The 14,436-nt window shown below is 34.2% G+C and overlaps 1 protein-coding gene and 1 long non-coding RNA gene across 11 annotated transcripts in view; one reads left to right on the top strand and one right to left on the bottom strand.

The window, feature by feature from the left end:
• The window catches only part of LOC119541847, a 108,943-nt gene extending 101,289 nt beyond the window's left edge, over positions 1-7,654 (top strand). Inside the window, exon 5 of the long non-coding RNA XR_005218360.1 lies at positions 7,325-7,654. This is a non-coding gene — a long non-coding RNA (uncharacterized LOC119541847). The remainder of the gene's footprint in view (positions 1-7,324) is intronic.
• The window catches only part of SOX5 (SRY-box transcription factor 5), a 1,020,679-nt gene that overhangs the window by 602,793 nt on the left and 403,450 nt on the right, over positions 1-14,436 (bottom strand). The gene's annotated exons all lie outside the window — the stretch shown is intronic.

The following is a 14,436-nucleotide window of genomic DNA, read 5'->3' as shown; positions in this document are numbered from 1 at the left end:
ACATTACACATTTTTTTCCAAGTCCATGTGGAACATTTACAAAGAGAGTCAATATTTAGTCCATAAATCAAGTATTGATAAATTTAAAATTATTCAAATCCTACATAGTATGTTCCCCGGCCACAATGGCATTAAATTAGAAATCAATGGCAGAATGACACATGGAATATCCCCAAATATTTAGAAACTAATTACCACACTTCTAAATAACGAACTCAAAAGGCAAATTAGAAAATACTTTTAACTGAAGGAAAATGAAAACATACTACAAAAATTTGTGGGATCCTACTGAAGTAATATTTTAGAGAGAATTTATAGCTTTAAATGTCTATATTAAAAGAGAAGAAAACTTCAAAACCGATTACCTCAGTTCCCACACTAAGAACCTAGACAAACAAAGAGGAAACAAAAACCAAAATAAGGAAAGGTAAGAAATAATATCAGAGTGAATTCAATTAAACAGGAAAAAAAAAAAAAAAACTCAATAGAAAAAAGAAGCCAATAGTTGGTTCTCTGTGAAGATCAACAAAGTTGATATATCTCTAGAGTGACTAATCATGAAAAACAGAGAGAAGATACAAATTACATATGTCAGGAATGAGAGAACTGTCACCACTAGAGATTCTGCAGATATAAAATGATAATAAGATAATATTATGGCCAACTTAAAGCCAAAAAATTTTGGCAGCTTAGATAAAATGTACAAATTCACTGAAAAATCCAAATTACCAGTGCTCAGTCAACAGATTAGCTGAGTAGATTCATATTTATTTTAGAAATTGAGATTATTTTGTAAAACCTTTCCACATAGAAAAATCTAGGCCCAGGTGGATTTACTGCTGATTTCTATCAATCATTTAAGGAGAAAATAATAATTTCTACACAAACTTCTATAAGGTTGAAAAGGATGGAATACTTCCCAACTCATTTTGTGTGGCCAGCATATCTGATCCCAAACCAGTCAAAGAAATTAAGAGAAGTAAGCTACAGACCAATATTACTCATGTACACAGATGCAAATATTCTTAACAGAATATTAAGAAATCGAATCTAAGTGGGGTTAATGCCAGGAATGTAAAGCTGCTTTAAAATTTGAAAAAGATCAGTGTCATATACTACTTAAACAAACTAAAAAGAAAAGTACATGATCATATCCATTAATGCAGAAAAAGCATTTACATAATCCAACATCCAACCCTCATAAAAATCTCAGTGTACTGGGAAAAGGAGGGAACATTCTCAAACTGATAAACAGCATCTATGAAAAACTTACAGTTAGAATCACAGTTAAATGTGAAAGAATGAAAGCTACCCCACCACTCTCAATACTTCTATCCAACATTATATTCAAGGTTCTAGACAGGATAATTAGGGAGAAGAAGAGAGAGAGAGAGAAATAAAGTACAACTAGATATTAAAGCAATAAGTAAAACTGTTTCAGTTCACAGAAAATGTAATTGTTTTTCTAGAAAATCTTATGGAATTTAAAATAAATCTACTAGAACTAATGAGTTTAGCAGATCAGTATCCAAATATCAATTGTATTTCTCTATACCAACAACGGATAATCAGAACTTGAAATTTAAAAACAATACCATTTACCATAGCATAAAAATTAAAATGAAATATGTGGAGATTATTATGACAAAAGATATGTGAGACCTGTATAATGAAAACTATAAAACATTGCTGAAAGAGACTAATGTGCTACATAAAGAGGGAGACAAACTTTACATGAGTAAGAAGACAATAATGATATGATGTCATTTCTTCCAAAATCTATCTATAGTTTCCAATCAATGATTCCAATGCTCCCCCAAAAAATTCCCCTAAAAATTTTTTGTAGAAATTGAAAAAAACTGATTCACAATTTCATATGACATGCAAAGGACCAGAGTAGCCATAATGACATTGAGAAAAAAATAACATAGTTGTTATACTAACCCTACCTGATTTCAAGATTTACTATGAAGCTATAGTAATGAAGAAAGTGTGGTATTGGCTTAAAGATAGATAGATCAATGGAAAAGCATATAGAGTCTAGAAATCAAACACAAATATATGGAAAACTGAATTCTGACAGAGGTGCAAAGAGGTAATTCAGTGGAGAAAGTACAGTCTTTTCAAAAAATGGTGCTGCAACAGTTGGACATCCATAACTAGTAACATATTACAAACATTAATTTACAATGGATCATAGACCTAAATGTAAAACCCAAGACTATAAAACTTCTAGAAGAAAATAGAGAAGAAAATATTTTCTATGTTTGGTTAGGCAAATATTTCTTAGATACAATAACAAAAGCATAGTCAACAAAAGAAAAAAAAATTCTAAAAAAGAAAAACGAAGTGGGAGGACTCATACTGCCTGACTTTGAAGCCTACTATAAAACCACAGTAGTCAAAACAGCATGGTATTGGCACAAAGACAGACATATTGATCAATGGAATCAAATTGAGAATTTGGAAATTAGACCCCCAGATCTATTGTTGACTGCTTTTTTTTTATAAGGCTCCCAAATCCACTGAATTGGGACATAACAGCCTCTTCAATAAATGGGGCTGGAAGAATTGGATATTTGTATCTAAAAGAATGAAAGAGGACCTCTACCTTATACCCTGTACAAAAATTAATTCAGCATGGATCAAAGATCTCAATATAAGAGACTCCATCATAAAACTCCTAGAAGATAATGTAGAGAAACATCTTCAAGACCTAGTATTAGGAGGTTGCTTCTTAGACCTTACACCTAAAGCACAAGCAACAAAAGAAAAATTAGTTAAATAGGAACTCCTCAGAATTAAAAGCTTCTGTACCTCAAAGGAATTTGTTGAAAAGGTAAAGAAACAGCCAACTCAATGGGAGAAAATATTTGGAAACTATCTATATGATAAGAGACTGATATCTTGTATATATAAAGAAATCTTACAACTCAACGACATTAGTACAAATAGCCCAATTATGAAATGGGCAAAAGATATGAAAAGACATTTCTCCAAAGAAGAAATACAAATAGCTAAAAAACACATGAAAAAATGTTCATCTTCACTAATTATTAGAGAGATGCAAATCAAGACCACAATGAGGTATCATCTTACAGCAATAGCAATGGCTGCCATTAAGCAAACACGAAACTACAAATGCTAGAGAAGATTTGGAGATATTGGAACTCTTATTCATTGCTAGTGGCACTGTATAATGGTTCAGCCACTATGGAAGACAGTTTGGCAGTTCATCAGAAAACTAGGCATTGAGTTATCTTATGATCCAGCAATTTCACTTCTTAGTATTTACCCAGAGGACCTGAAAGCAGTGACACAAACAGATATTTGCACACCAATGTTCACAGTGGCATTGTTCACAATTGCTAAGAGACAGAAGCAACATAAATGTCCTACATCAGATGAGTGGATAAATAAACTCTGGTACATACATACGATGGAATACCAAGGAGCAGTGAGAAGGAACGAGGTCGTGAAGCATATGACAACATGGATGAACCTTGAGGACATAATGTTTAGTGAAATAAGTCAGGTACAAAAGGAGGATATTGTATGATACCACTAATGTGAACTCTGAAAAACGTAAAACAAGTGTCTTATAGAATACAGGGGACCTAGAGATAGACCACAACTAGTGAAGGGGGAGCGATAATCTAATAACAACAGATAAGATACTGAGGGTAACCTTAAGGATATGGGAATGCTCAGGAATGACATGGTTCATTAATTTTCTTGGGGTATGGGAGGAGCATATTGGAAGCAATGTAGTTATTTTAGGATACTTGTTTTTCTTATTCCTTTGTTTTGTTTTGTTTGTAATGTTTTTTTTTTTAATTAAGTTTAAATAAAAAAAAAAGAAAGAAAAAATAACTAATAAATTGACTTCATCAAAAATATAAATTTCTACCCTTTGAAAGAAACTTTTAAAAGATGAAACAGTCCAGTCACAGATCATGGGAAAATATTTCCAGATCATACATTGATAAAGGACTTGTACCTAAAACATATGAAGAACTATCAAAACTCAGAAAAGGAAAACAAATAACCCAATTTAAAAACGGGCAAAATATTTGTACAGATACTTCACTAAATAAGATGCAGATGGCAAATAACCACATGAAATTATTTTCAGCATCATTAGTACAGTGAGCTATAACTACACACCAATTAAAATGACTAAAACTAAAAAAGACCAACCATACCAAGTGGTGACAAGGATGTGGAAGACTGGAATTCTCATACACGGCTGGTGGGAAAACAGTGGCAGTTTCTTAAAAAGTTTAATATCCATCCATCATGTGATCCTGTCACTACACTTATAAGTATTTACCCGAGAGATATTAAAGAATATGCCTGTACAAAGAGGTATATGCAAATGCTCCTAACAGCTTTACTTGAAATAGTCCCAAACTGGAAACAATCCAGATGTCCCTTACAGAAGAATGTATAAATAAATTGTGCACACACATACAATGGAATACTACTCAACAAAAATATGGAATAAATGGTTGATACACACAACAATATGAATAAATCTAAACAATTATGGTAAGTACAAGAAGCCAGACCCCACCCCCCAGAAAACAGTAATAAGAGTACACATTGTTAATACATATAAAATTCGTTATGTAGAATTCTAGAGAATCCAAACTAATTGTTGTAGGTAATGAATATATTCATTATCTTGATTGTGGTGACTTTCCTAGATCTATAAATATGTCAATACTTACAAAACTGTGTACTTCAATCATGTGCAATTTATTATTTATCAATCATATTTCAATAGAGTTTTAGAAAATACTCATTATACTGCATGTGTATAATTTGATTTTTGTTTTTCTCTCTCTACTATCTATACTTTATGCTTCATGCAAGTATGGATTTTTATCAGTTTCTTTCACTGCTATATCCCTAATGCCCAGAAAAATGCCTGGCCAATAGTAGGTGCTAAATAAATATTTACGTGATGACGAGTCTAGGAAGATTTTCAGGCTTCTAACTATCCAATGTCATAAATGGTAGTGTCATTCAAGATGTAAATTACTGAAGTAAGAATAGATTTTTTTCAGACTGGGGGACATAATATCAATTTGAAAATGTAGAAACTGAGCTGTGTGTGGTAACTTCAAGTACAGATGTCAGTAAATAGTTATAATAGATGAGTTTACGGACTGACGTAAAGATTTGGTGACTATCATCATTTAGGCTGTAGTCAAAGTCACTGGTTTGAATAAATTACATGAAGAAAGTAGATAAAGTAAGAGGAAAATGGTCAAACAGAACCTACAAGAAAATCATTTAAGGGATGGTTGGAAGAAGATGCTACAAAAAAGATTAAGATAGGGTACCTAAAAAGTTGGAGGAAAACCTCATCTAATATTATTTCAAAAGCCAACAGAACAGCTAAAACAATAAAAGTCTTAGAAGAAAATAAAGGGGAAAGCCTATGATGCTGAATTTGGCAAAGGCTTTTTAATATGACACTAAAAGCACAAGCACAACAACAAAAAATAGATAAATTGGATTTAATCCTAATCAAAAACTTTTGTGCACCAAAGGACACTACAAAGAGAGTGAAAAAACAACCCACAGAATGGGAGTAAGTATTTGCAAATGATATATCTAATAAAGATATGGTAACCAGAATATATAAAGAACTCTTACAACTCGACAAGAAGACAAACAACCCACTTTTAAAAATGGACAAAGGGCCTGAAAAAATATTTCTCAAAAGAAGATATACAAATGGCCAACAAACATATGAAAAGATGCTCAATATCACATCACTACGAAATGCACATCAAAACTACTATGAGATACTACTTCACACCCACTAGGAGGGCCATTAAATAAAAAAAGGGAAAATTGAAAGTGTTGGCAAGAATGTGAAAAAATTGGAACTGGCATATATCACTGGTGGCAATGTAAAATAGTGTGGCTTTTGTGGAAAATGGTTTGACAGTTACTCAATAAATTAACATAGAATTATGCTATTATGACTCAGCAATTCCACTCTTAGATATATAGAATTGAAAACAGGTTTTCAAGCAAGAACTTGCACGTGAATGTTCATAGCAGCTATAGCCAAAAGTCTCTCAGTATATAAATGGATAAACAAAATGAAATACTATTAAGCCATAAAAAGGAACGAATTTCTAATACATGTCACAACATGAGTAAACTTTGAAACCATTATGCAAAGCGGAAGAAGCCAGAAACAAAAGGCCACATATTATGTCATCAATTTATACAAAATATCTGGTATAGTTAAATCCATCAAGACAGAAAACAGATTGGTATTTTTGAGGTGCTGGGTACGGGGGCTCCTTCAGGGGAGATGAAATGTTTTGGTCATAACACTGTAAATGTACTTAATGCCAACTGAATTGTACACTTTAAAATGGTCCAAATGGTAAAATTTATGTTATGTGTATTATACCACAATTTTTAAAAATGTTATGAGAAAAGGCCAATTCAGGTGAACATTCTGAAAAGACAGATGGTCAACAACTCACACAGCACAGACAAGGAATCATAGGTCCTGGGCCTGGTAACTGAGGGGATCCAGCAGTCTTGGCTAGAGAAGAGTCACCTGGGGTTGTGGCAGAAGCAAGATGTCAGTGGAAAGGAAGAAAATTTTTGAACAATCAATAAGGCAAAGGCACTGTGTAGGAAAATACCAAGGTAACTGCATGGAAGACAATGTCAAGAGAGAATTAGGAAGGAACACCACTGTAAAGCAATGTATTGCAGTGAGGTGAGCAGGGTCTGTATTAAAATGGAGTCAGTGGACTAGCAAAAAATTTTAAAAGAAAATGAATAATATCACATTGAAAAAAACATACGGCTTATTAATGTACGAAATTCATATGCCAAAGAAGATTAAGGACAAAAAGGCAATTCCATGTTTAAAGTCACAGCAGACTGGAAAAATAATGATATTAATAGAACCAAGAAAGCTGGGAATCAGACCTTAATGGAGAGAGAGCAACACTCTTATTTTTATTATCCGTTTTCAGTTTCCTACTTCAAGTTTTAGAAATAGCTGCAAAAGGGCACATAATGAATGCATAATTCATAAAAAAGAAACCCTACACAGTCACTGGATTTTTATGAAAATTAGATATGCCAATTTAATGAGAGAGTGTATCATCTATCATTTATTTGGGTGTTACTGGTAAAATCACAACCATAATTCCAACTGCATAATTATAACTGAGAAAAAGTTTTCTCCAATATATGTGTTGAAACTTTAGCTACTTGGTGGTGGTGGTGGTGATGATGATAATGATGCGTGAGTACGTGTTTTATTTTTTTAAAGAAACCTTGATGTGACTGCAATGTCCCGAAGCCATCATATTAGTTGCCTGGTGTTTGAAAAGCAACCTCGTCTTCACGAACTACTCAAACAGCAAAAAGAACACAATATACTCTCCAGCTACTGCTATGCCCTCAAGCTCAGGTTGGAAGTAGAAAAGAAAAACTTCTTGTTGAAGTTCTTTTTAATTAGGGCTGTAGAGAACCAATGTATAGATGATTTCTCTCTTTCTTAGAAATATGATTTCATAGAATTCAAGAGAAGTGGTAAAAAAAAATAACTTACTCCTCAAGTCCATATGAAATAAAATATATTCATTCTATCATAATACTATTTGACACATATTCTCCTATACTTTATTTTTAATCATAAGTAGCTTTGAAGAAGCTAGGAAAATGTCTTTTCTCGTTGTTGAATTCATTAAAAAATATTCAAACATTTAAAACCCTTAGCTTCCCTCTATCACTTAAAGGTTTTCAACTGATCTGCTTTCCCACATAAAGACATTTACATTCTGTAGAAAACTTATCTTGAATCATTGAGAATTTCTTTAGGTTCCCCATTAATATACTGTGTACATAAATAAAAATGTAAGCTGACGTGTCTTGGGTAAAACTAGTTTTTTTTGTGAGTTCAAAGATTTTCCTGGTCCTTAGTTAAAAGTATATTACAGCATCTCATATGCCATTGATTAAAGAGGTCTTTTGTCTGTTAATCACTAATCCAGTAGGACTTTCATGCACATTTTATGAGTTTTTATCTGGTGGATTTTAACTATCTTGAGCAAAAGTAATTTCACAGCTCTCAAAAGGTGATATCCCCAGAAAGCAAACTCTGAGTCACGCATCTTAGCCACCCTTGTTTTGCTCCTGACCTGCTTATCCAATCTGTGCCCTCGATTCCCCACCTGTGGAATGGAGACATTTTTGCTTGTACCAGTTCGACCGGTTTGAAGTCAAGAATAAAAGAATACCATTTTGAAAGTGTCTCAAATATATATACACATATATATATATATATATGTGTATATATATTAGTTAACATGCTTTTCTACCAACAAGAATGCATTTGATTTATTGTTGCCATCGTTACAGTTATTCCTGGTTTAGATGATCTTAAATTTGATAAAGGTATTTGAACATGCCAACATACTAGAATAAATAGCAGAAAACAGGATGGTACTGCATTATATGATAAGACTATTACAAAACTGAGCAGAGAACAAAATGAAGATGCAGTGCCATACTGGCATCGGGGAAAAAAAAAAAAGAACAGTGATCATATTTAATTAGTGTTAAAATAATGTTTCCCTTTTAAAATGTTTAATTAGCCTGGTTTTATTATATAAACATTCTTGATGTAGAGCATACTATAACAGTCAAAGATTCTGATGAGTTTAGCAAATGCAAAGTGTTTTTGTACCATGTGTGGGGCAGAACCTGACAAGGAGAGGCTTTTGTGACCAGATGTCTGGACCATCGTGGAGCCACGATGCTTGCTCCAAACAGCAGGCCAGCTTTTCAACCTTTGTTGCTTTTACCAAACCTCCTATTGTGCTTTCAATTTAACAGCATTACAAGCAGACAAAGAAATTTCTTACAATTTGCCCTTCAGTTCAGAGACAAATCCTATTTAAAGTTGTCTAACCACTCATAACGTGTTAGTTATTGTTGCCAGCCTGTGTGTGTCCTCTGGCAATGCACTACTCATTCTGGGAGAAGGGCAGAGGGCAGGGGGATGCCCTTCAGTTTGATAAAGCAAGACCAGATTTCCTGGCACACTTACAGGATGTGTATCTCAAGATTAGAGCAAATTTAATTAACCTTATTACAAATGTGGTTTTCTGAAGATTACATCACAATATGATCTTACTTTGCCTACTTGTGTTTCAAAGTAATATGGGCTTTCCCAAATAATCTTCTAGAAAAGATCACAATACTGGAGTAAGTGAGTCTATCTCGGTCATGACTTATCCTGTCCATGACCCTGCTCTCACACACACCTAGGTTCTTCAAGGGTCTTCTTTCCTGCATGCTTGCCACCTTGCCTTTTGCTCTTGCACACTTCACTGGAATAATGGCAAGGAGTTAACTCCCCAATAAAGCTAAAGGGACTCTAATGCATTAAACATACATAAAAGTTCTGATGTGGAAATCAATGCAAGACTAATTGCTGCCCTAAATTCCTACCAAAGAGATGTTCCTGATTTCTGAAAAGTACAAGGGATTTTTATCACTTTCAAAGTGCCTTTTACAAATAAAATGTTCTCATTTAAAAGTACATACGCACACACTCACACACACTTGCACACACCTCAATACATGTTTATCTGGATTATTTTTGTCTTTCTAGTCCCTGAAGCCTTGAGCAACTCTAGCAGTAAGTTAGGAGTTCAGTAAGCAACATTTAAATCTTTCCGCCTATCAGACTAACCCTGAGAACATGCCCAGAACCTCCCACTTTCAATTTAACATGCTTTCCTTTATGCAAGATGACCTTGGGAGTCTTCCTCCTCTAGGAGGTTTCCCTGTTAAACTAAGAAAGTGGTAGTAACCACCACCCCACGCACAGAGCAACTCTCAGTGTTCGTTCTGATCTAAAATTATACAACTACCATTTTGCTTATATATGATACTGGCTTAAGAAAATGACTCAACTTATTATCAAGCCTTTTAGGACAATCTAGATCTAGGCTGCTTAATTCTAAATTGTGGTCAGGGGTACTAGGTTTCATCAGCCCTGTCTAGAGTCTGTTAATTCACATAAAAAGTATTCCAAATAAATAGCTTTTGTTGCAAGGAAGAGGACATATGAGGGTACTGCAAAGGCTCACTAAATTCCAAAGGACTTGAAAGTGTTAATGCACATTCCTTGCTGCTTTCATGGAGAGGTTGGGCACTGAAAGTCTAGCTGATATCAGATTTTAAGGGCTAAAAGAGAAAAACCCTTTAACAAGTTGGGTTTCCAACAATAAGGGAATTGTTAACCTAATAATCCACTCAATGGAATGTTTGGGAGGCATTAAGAAAGGTTTATAATAAGTTTATAATAAAAGAAAATGCTTATAATTTTAGGTGAAAAACAGTATGTACAACCTATGAAGAATGAAATATTTGGATAGGGAAAAATACACACAAAGTGATTATCTTATGGTAGGTAGGGTGAAAATACTGTAGAAAATACTGTATTCACTTGGAAAATTAGAAAATTTAAAAACTGGTCAGAAAATGTGATAGAAGTACATTGTACCTTATAATCAGGAACAATGTCTTACTAAACTTTTAAACGCTTTGATAATATTTTTAATTTTATTTGTCCCCATAGTCTCGGCCAAGAATTCTAAATTGTATATAAATGAGTGTACCTCTTAATGACAGGTATTATTGTGCTGCTCTAAGGGATCCCCTCACATTGAAGGTCCTCTGTAAATATCTGATGAATACAATGAGCACTTCTGATAAATATTATTTATAGGAGTTTCCCACAAATGAATTACATGTATGTCAACACTATGTAATAGACGAAGATTGTCAGCCATTTCTCACTGGATAGGGGAAATCGATAAAATGTATTCACAATTTCTAAGATATGGAAAATTTTCCATTAGACTTTTTTCTTCACTTATCATTTGTTTAAGTATTGTGAATATTTTGAAAGAGCTTCCAAACTTCTCTTTTATCAAAACTCCCTATATTTTGACATTGCTTCAAACAAAAAAAATATATAAACCAAAGCTATAAAAAAACAGATTTTGGGTTCAGAAGTGCAGAAAGCAAGACCAATTTTAGGGCTACTTTCTGCCCACGCAGTAGCCTCCCTGCTGAAAAACATCTTTCCAGTCTCCTTCACTTACATTGTCTAAATTAATGTCAAGAAGATGTTCACTTAGGCTAACAAATAATCGTTTAAAAAAAAAAAAGTAAGATATGGTAATGTGAATGAGTTAAGCCTGCCTCTTCTCAACACTTAGCTGTATTAATAAAACGAGATTGTGATTGGGTGTGGAGGGAAAGTGCGTGCGTAGGCATGGAGCGGTTTGAGGAGGGTGGACCTGGATGGGTTCCCAAATGGCAGCATTAGGGCACCAGAGGGCTTGGAAGCCTGGAAGAAACAGCTGCAGGAGGTTACAGTAGATGTAGAAAGAGAGGTCAAAGCACAACCAAGGCAGAGGCTTCTATTCTGAAATTCCATTTATGGCCACTATCTGTGCCCAGACCCTGCAGCTGCCTTTAGTACATCCCAGGACACAACTCCTAGCTTCTGTGGGCTTTGCTTCTCCTGCTTTGCACTTTCAAACCATGGGGGCCTCTTCTGCTGTGGGAGCAGGGCCTGGGAATGCATGGCTGATCCCCCCTTGACCTGCCGTGTAGGCTATAGCCAGTGGCTGCCTGGGTGGGCAAGTAAAAACCCAACTCCCCTGACTTGAGTTGACACAAAGGTGTAATTTATACTTCTTGGCTCTCCATGGGACTAGGTCAGGTCTTAACTCTGAAATCACGCTCTGCTTGGTCTCTAGCCTCCTCTGTCCTGCTTCCCCTCCTCCTTTACTGGTTTCTCCTGAGAGAACTTCCTTAATAAAACACTTGAACTTGAATCCCTGTCTCAGGTATGCTTCTGGAAAACTATAATATTATAAACTCAAGAAAGCAGGACATAGTACCATTTTCTCTTCCTTCTCCTCTTCCTTCTCTGCCTCTCCTACCCTCCTATGGTCTATGTCTTCCTCACCCTAGGTCCCAGAACTTATGCCAGATCATTATCCCTAATGTTTATCTGCCCTATATATTAAACCAGCTGTATTCATGTAATTCTAGCAAAAGTAAACATTTAACAAAATATCATGCATATTAATTTATGTATTCATATATTTCACTGCAAGCATGATTTTAAATCTCATTTTTCTCAGACACACATTTAATACATTCAATGACTGAATTCTTAAAAGAACAGTATAAGTCATCCATAACAAAAGAAATACAGGATTCTGAAGGTATTAGAATATTCTCTTCACAGAATTAGAATCTGCCCAGGGAATAGTTAATTAAGAAGGTGAAATGTGTGGGAAAATGCATTTTTTGAGATAGTAATGCTTTTTCACATTCAGTGAGAGGTATGCATGGCATGAAAACAGCATCCAAGTTCTCTGCTGTGCTCCAAATTATAAGACATATTCCATCTTAAGCTTGTCAAGGTTGATTACAACTTAATGCTATTTAGCATCTAACACATTGATTAGTGAAATGACACTTGACTTTCCTTCTAATTTCCAATTTTTCTTCTCTCTCTTCAGTGTTTTTTTTTTCCATTTCATTGTAGTAGAATGTAGTAGATTTCATAATCCATTTTATCCCCATTTTCCTTTTATTAGTATTTATTCTATGGTATCTTGGAATTCTTACAGATAGTTAAGAATTTTTTAATTTTTAAAAATGCCTAGGTGTTTAAGTAAATATAAATCCAAAACATTCAAATTCTCCAGTGAACTAAATAATGCTAAGAATTGCATAGAATTGCATAGAATTTTAATTTAAATTCTACGTTAAGTTCAAAACAGGTGAAATATCTTTAACGTTATACACTGTAGAAATTAACACCTTAATTGTAAAATAATTAAACAAATGCACAGAAGCAAATGCAACTCTTATAGTCACAACTTGCTTCTCACCTTTCAATGTCAATATGTATAAAATAACAGATACATTTTTTCATTTTATTTTTAGATGCTTCCTTGTTCACTGGCTGATTAATTTAACAAGTCAGTCCGCGGAAACCTAACAAAATGTTTTAGCTAGATATGTAGATAGGATTTTTTTTTTAGGTAGACGGCAGATCCAGCTCATAACAGTAATCCTATGGGCAAATGTACACTGAGTACCAACAACTCATTTGCAAATGAATTCTTGTTAGACAACCTGCCCCAACAGAAACCTAATAAGCACTGCCTTCATATTATGGAGATGAACAATTTAGTCAACTAAGTCATTCCCCTTGAACTCACATGCCTTATTAAATGCATAAAAAACACACATAACCCAACAGCAATAAATAGAAAGAAATAATATGACATTATATATTGGCTTCTGCATCCATCTTTTATTCCTCTGTTTATACTTCATCTGTCTATGTTCTATATAACAATATTGAATGTTCTAAAATAAGAGAGTATATGCTTTGTTTTGTTGTTTAGTGTTTACTAATTCAGAATACCTTATTTTATTTTTGTTCCTTTCAAAGGAGAGTTTTTAATACTTGGGTTAGAGGTGAACTAGTTATTAAAATAAAGAATTCCTATCAAGGTCAGTTTTCAAAAGAAAATTCTAACATATTTAGAAAACTAAAACCTTTTAAATGATTTTACTAATTAGAATGTAGGTCACACTAACACTCAAATAAAAGGGGAGAGGGGGTGGAAAAGAAAGCTTATCACTGCATTACTTTATATCACAATAGCGAATAAAATAAAAATATTTATTTAATGGAACAGAAATCCTTGATCCTCCTGAATTGACAAACCATTAGTACTACATTTTTTTCTTTTATTAAATTCAGTTTTATTGAAATACATTCACACACCATACAATCATCCATGGTATACAATCCACTGTCCACAGTATGATAACATAGTTATGCGTTCATCACCACAATCTATCTCTGAACATTTTCCTTACATCAGAAAGAACCAGAACAAGAATAAAAAATAAAAGTGAAAAAAGAACACCCAAATCATCCCCCCATCCCACCCCATTTGTCCTTTAGTTTTTATCCCCATTTTTCTGCTCATCCATACACTAGATAATGGGGGTGTGATCCACAAGGTCTTCATAATCACACTGTCACCCCTTGTAATCTACATTATTATATAATTGTCTTCAGGAGTCCAGACTGCTGGGTTGGAGTTTGGTAGTTTCAGGTATTTACTTCTAGCTAGTCCAATACATTAAAGCCTAAGAGGTGTTATCTATATAGTGCATAAGAATGTCCACCAGAGTGACCTCTCGACTCCATTTGAAATCTCTCAGCCACTGAAACTATTTCGTCTCATTTTGCATCCCCCTTTTGGTCAAGAACATACTCTCAGTCCCACGATGCCAGGTCCACATTCATCCCCGGGAGTC

The sequence above is a fragment of the Choloepus didactylus genome, chromosome 8 (assembly GCF_015220235.1).
Source record: "Choloepus didactylus isolate mChoDid1 chromosome 8, mChoDid1.pri, whole genome shotgun sequence".
Taxonomy (NCBI): Eukaryota; Metazoa; Chordata; class Mammalia; order Pilosa; family Megalonychidae; genus Choloepus; species Choloepus didactylus.
The sequence above is the reverse complement of the archived record's forward strand: the minus strand, read 5'-3'. Positions and strand labels throughout refer to the sequence as shown.